The sequence below is a fragment of the Malaclemys terrapin genome, chromosome 2, assembly GCF_027887155.1.
Source record: "Malaclemys terrapin pileata isolate rMalTer1 chromosome 2, rMalTer1.hap1, whole genome shotgun sequence".
NCBI classification, from domain to species: Eukaryota; Metazoa; Chordata; order Testudines; family Emydidae; genus Malaclemys; species Malaclemys terrapin.
The window spans coordinates 86,492,826-86,509,375 of NC_071506.1; positions in this window are offsets into that span (position 1 = coordinate 86,492,826).

A 16,550-nucleotide genomic window follows, 5' to 3' on the forward strand; every position below is an offset into this window, starting at 1 on the left:
TTAATACAGAGGTTTGTGTCTCACCTATGGAAAATCTTTGATTTGTCATGAAAAACACAGAGAGATTAGCTAAATGAAGTCAGAACAGAACAGTTACGTGAATAACGTAACTGAAGTCAACGTAGCCTACACTGTGCTGTGTTGACGGGAGATGCTCCCACGCTGACTTACCTTACTCTTCTCGGGGAGGTGGAGTACACAAAGTGACAGGAGAGCTCTTTCCCATCAATTTAGCGTGCCTTCACCAGACCCTCTAAATCGATGCTGATTTAGCTCTGTAGTGAAGACGTGCCCTAACAGTGAATGATCCTGCCAGGACCTTGCAGGTCACATCTATATCCATCTGTTTTGCTTACTCTCATATAATATGTATTTGTGCCTGTGTATAATGTGAGTAATGCACACATGAATCTGTGTTTAGTGCTGTTCATAGGTGTTGCACACAACTAGCCCTGTAACTCACTCTATGATCACCAGTCTGTTGCAAGTGGACCCAGTCGCTCAGTCCCATGTGCTTGCAAAACAATTGGGTAGAGTCTAGTCACTGTTTCTAGCTCTGGGACTCTAGGAAACACTCCTGGGCTCCTTGTCTGATGCCCCTCCTCGGGGTACGGGAGGCTGGACAGCGGTGTCCCTAGGCCTCCAGCTCTGTACCATGTGCTCAAATGGGGAAGATACAGGTCCACTAGTCATGATTAACCCTCCCTCCCCTGTGTAGAAACATCATTGTTCCATAGGGGTGGGCCAGTAGGTCAGAATCAAAGTTTATAGGCTTGATGGTTCTTATGCCTCTAGGAAATTAGGTCGGTATAACTGATAAATCCACACCCTCTGAGCAATGCAGTTAAATCAACCTAATCCCTGGTGTAATCTCCTTTTACCTAGCTAACGCCTCTTGGGGAGGTGGATTACCTATGCCTAGGGCCCTACCAAATTCACAGCCATGAAAAATGTGTCATGGACCATGAAATCTGGTCTCCCCCATGAAGTCTGGCTATTATACAGTGTTGGAGTATAGCCACCCTTACTTCTGCACTGCCTTCAGAGTTGGACAGCCAGGGAGCACTGGCTGCTAGCCAGGCACCCAGCCCAGAAGGCAGCACCACCCTTACTTCTGTGCTACTGTTGGCCGCAGCAGCACTGCCTTCAGAGCTGGATGCCCACCCAGCAGCCACCACTCTCCAGCCACACAGCTTTAAAGCCAGTGCCACTGTTAGCAACAGCACAGAAGTAAGGGTGGCATGGTATGGTATTGCCAGCCTTACTTCTCCGCTGCTGCTGTCAGTGGTACTGCCTTCAGAGCTGGGTTCTTGGCCAGCAGTCATCACTCTCCAGCCACCCAACTCTGAAGGCAGTGCAGAAGTAACGGTGGCAATACCGCAACATCCTATAATAGCCTTGTGCCACACACACACACACCCTGTTACCCTCTTTTGGGTCAGGACTCCCATGGTTTTAAGATTTAACACCGTGGAATTTAAGATTTAAATATCTAAAACTGTGAAATTCAAGACTTTTAAAATGCGATGATTGTGAAATTTACCAAAATGGACCATGAATTTAGTAGGATCCCACCTATGCTGATGGGAGAAGCCCTCCCATCGGTGTGGCTAGTATCTTCACTGAAGTGCTACAGCGGCGCAGCTGCAGCATTTCAAGTGTAGACAAGACTTTCAACAAGATGTCAAACCCCTTTGTCTGGATGGCTGCATAATAGCCTTCCCTTGGGCAAGTCCAAACTAGTCCATTCCCTTCAACACACAGTATAAACAGACTCCATGATTTAATATAGTTATAGCCCCACCCTCTCATAATACTAAAAAAAAAATGTTTTCCATGTGCTGTAGAGATCTTTTGTCCTGTCTATGCACTACTTACATCCCTTTCTTAATATTGAAAGTAATTTTCTGCAACCTATTTTATTGGTACATGAGGATGTCCATAAAATTTAATTAAGTATATAAAAGTTTTATTTAACACAATTTAATACAGTAATCAATATAAAAATGAGTATTGTGCACCCATAACACATGATGGTTCATCTTTATTATGACCCTCACATTTACCTTTAATCCTGAGTGGAGCCAAGAGAATGCCACTGGGGTATTTGCCTATTTCTCTCACCTTATGAATTCCCTAAGTTCTTTATCATATAATATATATATAATCAGGGTTTTCTGTCCATTATGTCTGGCACGGTGTTCTCTAATAATTTTTTCAAATGGTCTGAGTTCAAAAGATCTATTAAATGTTAAGGAGGGGGGCAAGGGGAGGAATTATTTCAAAAATTCTTTTAATTACAGTAGTTTCTAAATTTGCGTTGTTCTGTGTCAGTCACATCTGTTTCATGTCCCCCCCTTCTTTATTCTAGACCTTTGTTTCATTTCCCCCTCTGTCATTCATCCCTCTTTGATTCTGTTTCTGTCCCAGTTAGTTCCTGTGTCACACACTCTTGCCCTTGGTTTCTGTGATTCTCTTCCCCTGCTTTATTTCTTTCTCTTTGGTCCTTACTTTTCTCTAGTTTCTCCTTCTTTTCCCCACCCCCACACCAGCTTTGTCAAAAGAAATGAAATCACTGAAAAGAATTAAGAAAAATGAGACAAATTACTCTCAAGGGCATCAAGAGCTGCCCAGAAAAAGTTCTTTCTTTGTAAAAACTAAATTGTTCAATGAATGTGAGGGATGTATTCACTTACATTCATCTGAGATGGATATTACTAATATCGCTGGAGCTCTGCTGTAAGCTTAGAAGGTCTCATGGCGATGTGACCAGAAACAGAATAAAAAGGCATAAGAACATTTAGGTCAAAAAGGCATTTGTAAAGGTTAAAATACAACTTATGTAAGCTTTCAGAGACAAGTCTTGCATTTGGTTTGAAGAAAGTAATTTCTAGTGGGCAAAAATAATCTTATACTATGACATAAGGTATGGGTTCCTTTGATGACTCTTTCAACCCGCAGAGCAATAGCTTTTTGTTACAAAGCTCAGTGGCAGCCATTATATTGACTATGACAAGCTTGTGTCCTAAAATAATACCTGTTCACCGCCTATCTTATCAGTATTTTAAATAGTCCCTGACATAGTGTCATATCATACACAAGTTGAGCTAATAAAAAACTATTAATCTATAAAATTTCAATCCTCTTCCCCAACTATTTCCAAATCCCATCTGATAAAAACATAAAATCAAAAATATCCATATATACACCTCTACCTCAACACTGTCCTCGGGAGCCAAAAAAATCTTACCGCGTTGTAGGTGAAACCGCGTTATATTGAACTTGCTTTGATCCACCGGAGTGCGCAAACCCCCCCCCCCCCCCCACGCCCGCTCCCACGGAGTACTGCTTTACTGCGTTATATCCAAATTTGTGTTATATCGGGTTGCATTATATCGAGGTAGAGGTGTACAATATAGATAATTAACAGGTATTTTTTGATAAGTTGCTAATAGGACCACACACAAGCAAAATCTGAACTCAGATCTGACCAGATTTAAACAAATCAGATGTTTCCTTTTCATACCCACATAGTATATGCTTAATCATGTTACTACAGCAAGCATTTTAAAACATTGGGCCCCTCACTTTGAAGGACATAATCTGTTTGTAAATGCAGAGAGGTAGGAACCAAGATGAAAGGCTAATGCAGACAAGACTCAGATGGGCTCAGGCCTTCAGGGTTAGACAATACAGTGATAAAATGCCAGAGCCATGTCTACATTAGAGCTACAGCCAGCGAAGCTGCATTCTCTATGAATTATGAGTCTGAAAAATCCTAGTGTAGACAAGGTCTTATCCCACTGGGGAAAACTACACATGCAAGCATGAAAAAAGGAAAGTTGTCTGATTTCCCTTCTCAATTTCTTTATAGTTTCTTCACCTCACATATTGTGTCCATTTTTTAAAGCCTTTAAGGAAACTTATCTAAACAAGGAGAAAAGTAGAAGCAGCTGAGTTCTGGTCCAGATTTGACTTTTCTTGAGGTGTTCAGATCAGAGAACTTCTAGTTCAGATTTGCTTCTATTTTGAAATGAAGATTTTTAGCTTACATTATCTGGGATCTGATTATGACCCATGAACATAGGTTGCCTAACACTTGCAATTTTAAAAATCCTTCCAGCTATATTCTGAAGAGCTCTGGTATCTCCATGGCTTGCAGCAGAACCTTGAAATTTGTCAGGGGGATAGTTCTGGGGTCATGGAAGTGACTTTTAAACCGGCAACCTTAATTCAGATGTTTCTTGACTTCTTATAGGTAGCTTGATTTTGAAATTTGAGTAGCATTCTTTTAGTGTCTCTTTTTCTGTAATACAATATATAGTTTATAAATAGACTGGAGTTTATGGTGACAACATATTGCTTTTTGGGTATAGCACCTGCCACTCTCTGGAAATAACACACCCTTAGCTTATGGCTTCAGACAATAGTTGGTCAGTTTTGAACATGAGGCAATAATTTTCCACAGTAACCCTCAACTCTGCTGAACATACCGTTAAGGAGAAAACAGAATTGTTTCAGTTTCCACTGAGGTTCATCTCTCTGAGTCCTGTAAATGATGGCAGAATTTGGCCCTTTGATTCTAGTTTGCAAAGGTTGAATGTATCTTAATAGATTTTCTTTATGCTGGTTCTGACACATGTGTAACTCTCATTAATGCTGATGTGAGTTATACTTGCTTATCAAGAGGAAATCAAAAGATCTACCACTCTGTAGCCTTCCTGTGCACAGAATTTCCATTGACTTCAATGGGAGTTCTGCCAATAAATGGCTGCAGGATTAGCCCCAAGTTTGAAAAGCAAAGTAATATTTAATGATTTGCACATCTGCAAAGCCTTCCTGGCTTTTATTTTGTATTTTATTGGTGTTTGGTATTTTATTTAGTAATCACTCTTGTTTCACTGGAGTCGTTATTTCAGACTGAGAGGAATCTATACTAGCATTATGAGTTTTAGGGCATAAATTTGTATGTATCATAACTCTTAGTTTATACTTAATAAAATAATTGAACAGTTATTATAAAATCAATTATTAAAGAATAGGGTTTTTTTAGTATTGTTAGTACGATAGTGAATGCAGCAGGAGAGTTAATAGCATTCATGACCACAACAAATTGCAAGTTATCGTTCCAAATGGCTTTGACAAATCAGTGAACAACTGAATTCCTACTAGTTTTGTTATTTATAACTTGTTAAAAATTTTCACTGCATGCAAATACTGAGCACATTTCGGTTCTTGTCTTCTCCTGTGTAACACCTCCTTGCTTACTCAGAGCCATACTATTTAAATAAGCTCCCATTATTGTCAGTGGAATGACTTCCTATAGGGAAATATTTGTGTCCCTTCATTGGACATCTGCTGTTGGTACTAAAGCAATCAAGAGGAAAAAATGACTGCATGAAGCACATTTAACTTTCATACCTCTTCATCCTCCCGCACAAGTGAACACCAGGCAGTGCTTCAATCAAAAGTATTATGGAAGGATTTTCCCTTCCTACCCTAAAAAAGCAATAATATAGAAAAGGAAGACAAAATGGCATATATGATGATGATTGATTTTACATTCAGACAATTCAGTTCCGAAGAGCTTTACCCATCCTTCACTATTACCATTTTGCTTCCAAAAAACGAAGTACTTCCAAATGCAATGATCTTTTCTTTTCGACAAAACCGCACCTGACACAAATGGCATAATTTGAGAAAACCACAGGGTTTACATCTTTAACCTCTAAATTTATCCCCTCTCAACTTCATAAACCTTTTAAAATAAAATATAAAGTCAGTGCAGGTGGTAGGATTAAGGGTTGTAGTGACACCTGTGCTTCCTGCATTGCCTCTTTCATGGGCTTTGCATCACTGATGTGTCTGCTTGCTCTGAGTTGTTTTAGATTAGATGGTGGCACAGTGCTTTGCAACAGTATGAATTGCTGTTAAAGTAGTACTCATGGAAAAATCAATGTTTTCATGAAAGATAGGAACAAGATATAAAGTGCACTTCCTTTACTGTTCAAATCATAGAATCATAGAATATCAGGGTTGGAAGGGACCTCAGGAGGTCATCTAGTCCAACCCCCTGCTCAAAGCAGGACCAATCCCCAGAAAGATTTTTGCCCCAGATCTCCAAATGGCCCCCTCAAGGATTGAACTCACAACCCTGGGTTTAGCAGGCCAATGCTCAAACCACTGAGCTATCCCTCCCCCCAGCGAGAAACAAATATAACAGCGAGAAACAAAACAAAAAAACCCACCTACTTCAAATTCCCATAGGACCCCATTTAATTACATGTCATACATCCTATGAAATGATTGCATCAAACCAGCTGTAGAAACAGGTCTAACGGTGGTGTTGACTACATGAATGTAACATCTCTGGAGAAGTGTTAATCATGAAAAAATTGAAGTAACTTTCATTCTATTTGCCACAGAGTCAACTTTTTTAAACAAAAGAGAGCGAGAGTTAGGAAGAGAAACAAAGTAGCTGCATATTTTACTTCTTGTGTTTCTTAGAATTCTAATTAACCTGCAAGCTGTACTTTTTTTTGGGGGGGGGGGGGAGGTGGAAGGGAAACACCATCTTATGCCAGGGTACATAAGCTGATATACAATGCTAGTTTAAAGCCATAGAAAAAAATCTTTAGAAGTAGACAAACCCTAGACAAGTCCATTAGCTGAGTGCTAACTAATTAGACTAAACGTGGCTGCTTAGCTAGCTACTGCTGTTATACATCTTAAATAGAATGAACCTCAGACATAGACATTTTTTTCTCCTGTCTGTGAACGGAAAGAGTCTGAAAGTGATGGAAACCACTGCAAAGGTAACATCACTGTGTAGCAGGAACACAAAGACATTTGGGAAGGCAGTTTTCTTGCCGCAACTCTGGGTGTTACCAATTAAGGGAAGTGTTCCAGCCATTATAAAGCTGCAGAGAACTCACCCTTAGATATGGGGATTTTCTTCATGGAGATATAGACTACTGTAGCTATTGCAGAATAATTATGCTAATATAGCTATACCAGTACAACTCCCTGTGTGAACACTCTGTTCTGGAATAAAAGTGACTCCGTTCCAAAATAATGATTCTGTGCTGGAATTTTGAGAAGTCTGTTTGTCTTATAGAGCTAATTTCACAAAATTGTATTCTTTTCAGTCTTATTGGATGAGATAATTGGAAGTAGAAACATTGTTAAGCAGTGACGGTGGCAAACCAAAGCTCAACTAAGTAGAAACGGTCAGAACAATGTAGAGCTTTGAATGTGGTGAAAAGAATTTACATTTGTTGTGGATGGAGACCTGAGGAGGAGATGGAAATAGGTGAGTGACATGATCTTATCAATAGGCAAGGTTATGACATTAGGGCCTCTATTTTGTATGGGCAGAAGATGGGCAATGCCTGTGCTTGGGAAGCCAGACAGAATATCAGACTATGGTTCTGTGATATTTTTGAGAATGTAAAGGACAATAGACCAAGATTGGACTCTCAGTCTGTGTCATGATAAAGTAGTTTTAAATAAAAAGTAAAAACCCACAAACCTGTTCAACTTTTGTAGACAGCTAAAGAGGCGAAAGGTCCTGCCTTAAATGTAGGACATCAAAATGAGAGAAAGGATTTGAGTTGGCAGTGGATGCAGCTTCCCTAAAACATATTCAAGCAGGATCTGGTGCAAGGTAAATTTCTTCCATCTTCATTCATGGGAATATATACAGGGGTTGATTGAGGCTACACTAGACCTGGATCAACCAAAAGTTTGCTCTCTAGCTGAGTTAGTCATGAAACTACCAACTGGTGTCTGGTCACACCTCACTCAACCTCACCCATGATCTCTTAAGTCACATCATGACAACCCCTGAGATGATGAGTTGTTCCATGGTGCATTTCCTCTCTGTCATAAGCCAGCAGCAAACAGTGCTCTGTACCACCTGCTGCTCACTGACCCACTCCTGCATCTGGGCCCTGTCTTAGGTCTCAGACTGTAAGATGTTGATCTCCTCTGAATATTTCAGCTCTTCTCTCAACTAATTTGTCTCCTCTCCCCCAGAAAACTACATATTGGTAACAAGGAACTCCTAGGTTCCCAATGAGTCAAAGTTAAAGGTTGTTTCTCCTTTTCCTTTTGGAGATTTTTCTTAAAGGGACCTCTATTTTTCACTTCAAGATCCAGACATAGTTTAAGAATAAGTAAAGAAATGACGAGTAGGATTTTTCTAAAACATTCTTAGGGGGTTGGTTTTTCATTAAAAACAAACAATTAAACCCCGATTTGTTCCTATCATCCCCACCCCTCACATACCATCAAGAGGGAGTGAATAGGAAAAGGACTCTTTGGTACAATTATGTCTTTCATTTTGCTTGCACAAATCATCATCAGTACCAAGAAGGCATCCAGTCATGTTGCACATGACAATATTTCAATAGATTTGGCAAAGCTTGCTGTGGTTTGAGCATTGCACAGCGAAGTGAGAGACTTTGGAACAATTCCAATGCCAGCAGGCCCTGGTAGCAATAAGCAGGAAATATGATCAGCCTTTGTGGGTGATGGAACATCTTGCATCACTCTGCAGTGATTCTTTTAGATGAGTGAGGAGGGACCTTGGACTCCAAAAAGTGTTCAGTCTAGCATTCCACATATAGGAAAAAAGACAGGGCCTGAGGATGAAGAAGATTTTTAAGAATCCTTCAAAAAAGAGAGACTTCACTATATTTGATACTACTACTAGTAGTAGGCTTATTCAAAATACTGAGCACTTATTTGAATCATCATCTTCATCATCAAAACACTTCACAAATATGAAGTCATATTCACTGCATCTCTGGATGTATGTAATTTGAGTACAATTCCTCTAGGATAACTGGGATTTTATTTTAAATGAGCTGGGTGAATAACAGATTTTTCAGTTTATTGGCAATTCTGAAGAAAATAGCAAAAATGTTTGAACAAAAGGTTTCTTTGTTTTTAAATGTTTTTGAATTTTCTTTAATAAAATTAAAGAAATATTTAAACATCAAAACATTCCATTTAAAAAATGTCAAAACTATTTTTATTTTTTCAGTTTTTAAGGCCTTTTTCATAGACTAAAACAATTAAGCAAAACTGACATGAATTTGTGAAACATTATGATGTTGCTTAATCTACATTTTTCAATGAAAAAAGATTTGGCCAAAAATTTTGCCCAGCTCTAATCTTAATCTGGGGTTGGTTAGGATTTTTATCACTGCATCATGGTAACACATGGGATGAAAATCTGTACTATTTAGACCTTTTTTCCATCAAGGTATGTCCGTATATGCAGCTGCTACTAAACATCTAACCGCAAAAAATGAAGTGGGAATATTCTGTTTACCAGTGCTATTCTAGACCCCTGCCTTCCCATTCCTTCATATTTTGCACTGTAGTACCATCTTAAGAATCAACCAATTACTGCCCTTCCATAAAGCAATTGTCACACAAGGTGGGATATGATAGTGAAAAGAAGTCTCTCCTATTTGCCCCACAGTGTGCAGAATAATTTAGGGCTGTATATGTGATGCTATCTGCCACGGATCTAAAAGATCAGGAGACAGTCCTGTAGCTTGCTCTCCTGACCACTTGATCAACATTGTCATGGACCAAAAAAAGGCCGGAGGATGATCCAACATAATGTTTGGGCCTTCCTCCAATATTTGAATAAGAATCTCCAATTTTCTATTTGTGTTGTAACATGAGCAGCAAAGAGTTCCTGCTTCATATCTTTATCGGAAGGGTGACTTCACACTATGATCATGTGGGATGGCCTTGATGTCTTATGGGATTTGTGATATGTTTATTTATTCTTGTGCCAGTGGCACAGAAAGGATAGTTGTATGTGAGTATCCTTAGCACCTTAAAGGAAAACTGCAGTTATTGGGTATAGACAAATACATTCAAGATAAATATTTACAGTATAAGCATGTGTCCCACACTGAAACCTGGGAATGTCCCCTTCCTGTTAGTATCAAGCACCTGTTTCTATTCCTGCACTGTTGTGAGAAATTGGACCGTAAGTAGTATATACCTCGACAGTATTAATCACCATGTATTTTTGACAGGTTTCCATGCCCCATTTTGGACTTATGTCCCACCCTCCATTCCCGTTTCCATTGGTGTTGAGGTTTGGCACCATCGGCCATTTTTAATTTTATTTGTATTATTTCTGTGTTTGAATAGGGGGTATGTTGCATGCTTGTGCTTTGATACACTTGATTGTTTAGAGAAAAAGTTTGAAAGAATAGAGTGAGAGAGCTTAAAGGAAAGGAGGGTTTTTTTAAAAAAAGAAAGCTTTGGTTAGGTTTAGTAAGGAGAGATGATTTTAAAGGCCTAGTTTGGCATGTTATTAAAGAATAAAAATGTTGAGAAATTTAAAAGGTGTATTAAATATAAGGGTAGGTTAGAAAAGAGCATTTCAAAATATTAAATAAAAGAGAAAAATATAAAGATAGGTAAAAAGAACACACATGGCAAAAAAGGAAATTTTATAAAGCAGAGACTGTTTAGTAAGCACATGGTAAAAATATAAAGGAAGGTTAATAGAAAAGCATTTAAAATATTAAATATAAGGGTAAATTAAGAAAAGAGCATTTAAAAAGAGTTAAATAAAAGGGAAACATATAACAATAAGTTAAAAGAGAGAACATGGCAGGAAAAGGGAAAAGAAAGCCCCTTTGCAAAGGGCAAAGATAGGCAGCACGTGATTGAATCAGAGAGAGAGAGAGATCTTACCCGTGTGACTGTTCCTGGGGAAAGAGGGAACCCCCAAGGCTCACAACCCCTCTGCCTAGTTATCTCCGCTTTTGGATCAGACCAATCAGATGCTGTTCTACAACTGCATCATAGAATACATTTTCCTGAACCAATCCTATAGTCCCAAGATTTGTAAACAAGAGCCATCCCCCTCCCCTCCCCTCCTCTCACTCGCCCCGTCCCCTTTAACTGCCTTATTCTTATCTAAAAAAAAAAAAAAAAAAAAGACCCCAAGCATCTTTCCTGCCATGTAGCACTTTTACACAGGTGCTTTAATAAAGGTTAAAACCATAAACCCTTAGTAGCAAACAGTTTTAAAAAGTTTTTCCCTATGCTTTTGGTGAGGACAATTTGAAGCTGCAGCCAAAGCAGCGTTGTTAGCCCGTGAGTTAGAGATAAAGAATGCTGTTAGATGTCCAGAATGTAGAGATAAGAAGTTTTTCTTTTTAAACTTTTGAACAAAAGCACGTAAAAGTTATATTAAGTTTTGTAAAGGAATAAAGCTCTATTTTTATAATCACTTGAAAAGACAAGCCTATTTGAAGAAACAGCCTTTTATTATAGCTGTTTTAATAAAAAATGAGCATGCAGAAACACCCCAGGGTTAAAACCACAGACAACCAGTTTATCAAAGTAATTTATAGTAATAAAATTTTTTCACCTATGCTTTTGCTAACATTGGTTATTTTTTAGTGAGGACAATTTGAAGCAGCCTTTTTAAATTACTGGATTAGAAAAGAAGACCACTTTCAAAGACAAGCCTATCTGAAGAAACATCCCTCCATTCATAGGCGCCGACTACGTGGGTGTTCCGGGGCTGGAGCACCCACAGGGAAAAATTAGTGGGTGCTTTGCACCCAGTGGCAGCCAAGCTCCCCTCCCACCCCGCCCCATCTCCTCCTCCACCTCCCCGCCCCCGAGTGCACTGTGTCCCCACTTCTCCACCTACCTCCCAGTGCTTCCCGCCTGGCCGCTGCCAAACAGCGTAGCAAGCTCCAGCAGGGAGAGGGAGGAGCAGGAACATGGCACACTAAGGGGAGGAGGCGGGGAAGAGGCGAGGCCGGGGTGGGGATTTGGGGAAGGAGTCGGAATAGGCACAAGGAGAGGGCGGAGTTGGGGCGGGGACTTTGGGGAAGGGATTGGAATGGGGGCAAGACAGGGCTGGGAGGTAAATGTTATCTCTGCCTCACAGATGCTGTTTTTGCTAACAGTGGCTTTGCTGCAAAAGAATGCTGCTTCAAATTGTCCTCATTAAAAAATGACCAATGTTAGTCTAAAACATAGGGGGGAAACTTTTTTATCACTATAAATTATGTTTATAAAGAGTTTGTCCATGCTCTTAACCCTGGGATGGTTTCTGCGTGCTAATTTTTTATTGAAACGCATGTGTAAAAGTGCTAAATGAAGGCATATGTCTTCATACAGGCTTGTGTTTTAAAGTGTTTATTCCTTTACAAGATTTAATATAACTTTCATGTGTATTTGTTTTATCTTTTAAATTTATCTCAAAATTTTTATTCTTTAATAACATGCCAAACTAGACCTTTAAAAACACCTCTTGATACTAAACTTAACCAAAAATCTTTCTTTTCTTTAATAACTTGCCTCTATTCTTTCAAACTAACCCTTTAAAAAGAAAAATCTTTATTTTTCTTTAAGTTCTCTCTTACGAGGGCAGGGGACTGGACTCGATGACCTCTCAAGGTCCCTTCCAGTCCTAGAGTCTATGAATCTATGAATCTATATATTCCTACATTTAAAAATAAAACAAAAAACTTGCATTTAGGATTGCTCAGCTGCATTTCCTGTCAACATAATTAGAATCTAGGAAATCAACAGTTAAGTCAACATTCCCATTCTCCTTAATCTCATCTTGCATTCCTTACCATCCAAGCAACATATTACTGTTACCCCTTTTGAGTTGACTCAAGCAGTTAGCTAAAATTCAGGGTTTTGTGGGTTGTTTCTGTTAGGGGTAGCAACTGATGATGAAATCAGGTATTTCTTTGATGCAATCGTGTTTATTTACAAAAAATGTACAAGTCCTGTTTCCCTGAACATATTAGGATTCAAAAAGCAGGAGACATTTTCTTTGCTGACTGTTCCAAGCCCCCTTTTAGCCAGTAGCTTTCTCTATTAGCTTTTGCTCATGATCACACTACCAATGCTTCTGTGGCCATATCTGGCATTTCCTTGCTGCCAGGGCCAGCTTTGGCTTTTTGGCCTCCCCAAGCAAAAAACAAACAAACAAACAAAAAAACGGGGTGGCCAGAACGGCAGAGCCGGCCCAGTCGGTGGGGAGGGAAGGAAGAGGACTGCCCTGCAGGGCGCTCTGGTTCTCTGTGCTGCCACCCCCTACAGGGCGGCTGGAGCGGAACAAAAAAAAAAAAGCAGCCGTGCCGCTCTAGGATTGGGCAGAATGCCGCCTCAAACAATCTGCCGCCCCAAGCACCAGCTTGCTCAGCTAGTGCCTGGAGATGGACCTGCTTGCTGCCTTCTCTGTCTATCTGCATCTACTCCACACTCATGCAGACCCTTTCAACAATCAATAGTCAGTAACCTGCTTGGCCTGTGTTTTTTGGGCAGCAACTCCTATATATGCTGTATTGAAATCTGTTTTAAAATAAATTACGAACTGTCACATTAAATTTCAGGGGATTTCTTGCTCCTGCTTGTAGTCTATTGGGGTCTGTAGGGAAGTGTGCAATCTGAGCCTAATTCTAGTAGCAGAATCAGTCTTTACACAGACAGCCTAGAGCAGTGGTGGGAAAACTGTAGCCCGTGGGCCTCAGTTTGCCCACCACTGGCCTAGAATAAGTAGGGATGAACTGTACCTCACTGTCTTAGGGAGCATCCTGCTTTGTGTGTGTGTGTGTGTGTGTGTGTGTGTGTGTGTGTTTTAGGTGCCTATGTGATATCATTCTGAATTGTAAGAAGTAAAGCCGTGTTACATTACAACCTTCCAGCAAGAGTATTTTATGTTTGTATCTAACTTTTCCTGTTTGTGGAACAGAAAACTGTTTCAAAAATCTATTCCATAAAAGAGCTTGTTTCTTACATTTATCCTGAAACAAGGGTGTCAGTTATTCTCACCATCTTCAAGGCGCTTTAACCCAACCCCAAGCATTACATTATCAAACACATTTCATAAGAACGGCCATACTGCATCAGACCAATGGTTCATCTAACCCAGTATTCTGTCTTCTGACAGTGGCCAATGCTAGGTGCTTCAGAGGGAATGAACAGAACAGGTAATCATCAAGCCCATTCCCAGCTTCAGGAAACAGAGGTTAGGGACACCATCCCTGCCCATTCTGGCTAATAGCCATTGATGGACCTATCCTCCATTAACTTATCTAGTTCTTTTTTTGAACTCTGTTATAGTCTTCACCTTCACATCCTCAGCCAAAGAGTTCCACAGGTTGACTCGGTATTGTGTAAAGAAATCCTTCCTTCTGTTCGTTTTTAAACCTGCTACTTATTAATTTCATTTGGTGACTCCAGTCCTTGTGTTATGAGAAGGAGTAAATAACACTTCCTTATAGGGTGACCAGATTTCCCAATTTTATAGGGACAGTCCTGATATTTGGGGCTTTTTCTTATATAGGCTCCTATTACCCCCCCACCCTCTGTCCCGATTTTTCACACTTGCTGTCTGGTCACCCTACTTCCTTATTTACTTTCTCCACACCAGTGATGATTTCATAGACCTCTATCATATCTCTCGTTAGTCATCTCTTTTCCAACCTGTAAAGTCCCAGTCTTATTAATCTTTCCTCATATGGAAGCTGTTCTATTCCGCTAATAATTTTTGTTGCCCTTGTCTGTACCTTTTCCAATTCCAATATATCTTTTTTGAGATCGGGTGACCACATCTGCATGCAGTATTCAATATGTGGGCATTCCATGGGTTTATATAGAGGCAATATGATATTTTCTGTCTTAACAACTACCCCTTTCCCAATATTGTTAGCTTTTTTGACTGCGGCTGCACATTGAGTGGATGTTTTCAGAGAACTGTCCACAATGGCTCCAGGATCTCTTTCTCGAGTGCTAACAGCTAATTTAGATCCCATCATTTTATATTTCGGATTATGTTTTACAATGTGCAATGCTTTGGATTTATCAACATTGAATTTCATCTGCCACTTTGTTGCCCTGTCACCCAGTTTTGTGAGATCCCTTTGTAACTCTTTGCAGTCTGCTTTCGACTTAACTATCTTGAGTAGTTTTGTATCATCTGCTAATTTTGCCACCTCACTGTTTACTCCTTTTTCCAGATAATTTATGAATATGTTGAACAGTACTGGTCCCAGCACTGAAGTCCATAACTATTTCAGACCTCAGCTAGACTGAGAGAAATTACCTATAGACATATAAGAAATGGTTTGAAATAAATTAGATGAAATTCAATAAGGACAAATATAAAGTACTTCACTTAGGAAGGAATAATCAATTGCACGAATACAAAATAGGAAATGACTGCATAGGAAGGAGTACGGCAGAAAAAAATCTGGGGGTTATAATGGATCACAAACTAAATGAGTCAACAATGTAATACCGTTGCAAAAAAAAAGTGAACATCATTTTGAGATATATTAGCAGGGGTATTGCAAGCAAGATGTGACCTGGTATGCCTGGAGCAACCCTCACTGAAAATGCCAAGGTCAGGGCAGGCTGCAAAAAGGAGAGCAGATATTCCCCAAACTGGTGGCTAACACTGAAGTTAAACTCACCAACCAGTCACAAACTGTGCTTCAGATCCCTCACACTGGTTATCAAGAAGCTGAAAAAAGAAATCTCACAGCCCCCTTTATTGCATTCCAGTTCTCTGGCTGCAAATCAGCACACAGGTCCGGTACAGTGAGAAGTTATTTAAAAACTCTGCTCACATATACAAAATATTCTTCTGACCCCAAAGTGTCAGCCACGTTACCAGGTCAATATTAGTTTGGATGTTACCCAAAATACCGTGCTGCCAGCCAATCCTTTAATGTCTCAAACGAAAGGTTTATTATAAAGAAAGAACGAGAATTGTTAAATGGTAAAGCAGTCAGATACATACAGAGACTTCGAAGTCCATATATCAGGTTCTTAGCAGTATTGGTGAGTTCACAGGCTTGAAAGTCCCTCTGGAACAAATCCAAAGCTTGGATGGGTCATTCAGTCCCTTTGTTCATTGCTTCATTTGAACAAAAGTTACTCCAGAAGCAGGAATGAAGACAAAATGGAGAAGATGCAGCTTCCTTTTTATATCCGTTGCCATGTGGCTTGTACTTCCTTAGAGTTCTGTCCATAGGCATGTCCCTACATATCTTGCTGATTCATAAGGTGTATCCCCTGGCTCTTTTCAAGAGGTTCATTGTACAGCTGATGACCCTTCATAGGGCATCAAACAGGCTAGGCAGTGTTGATGCCAATCTGTGTGGGGGTGTCACCCAGCACAAGTTTTGAAATACAGATATATTATACATATCTATAACTCACAATACAAAAGCTAATACAAACATATAAACAAGATTATCATACTTGCAAATCATAACATTTCACTGACACCTTATATGGCATACCTAGCACGATTTACTGCAATTTTATCATACTGGTATTAATAATATAAATGGTCATCCATATTCCATATAGCATCACACAAGACATGAGGTGTAATTCTTCCACTCTACTCAGCACTGATAAGGCCTCAACTAGAGTATTGTGTCCAGTTCTGGGCACCACACTTCGGAAAAGATATGGAGAAATTGGAGAAAGTCCAGAGGGGAGCAACAAAAATGATTTCAGAT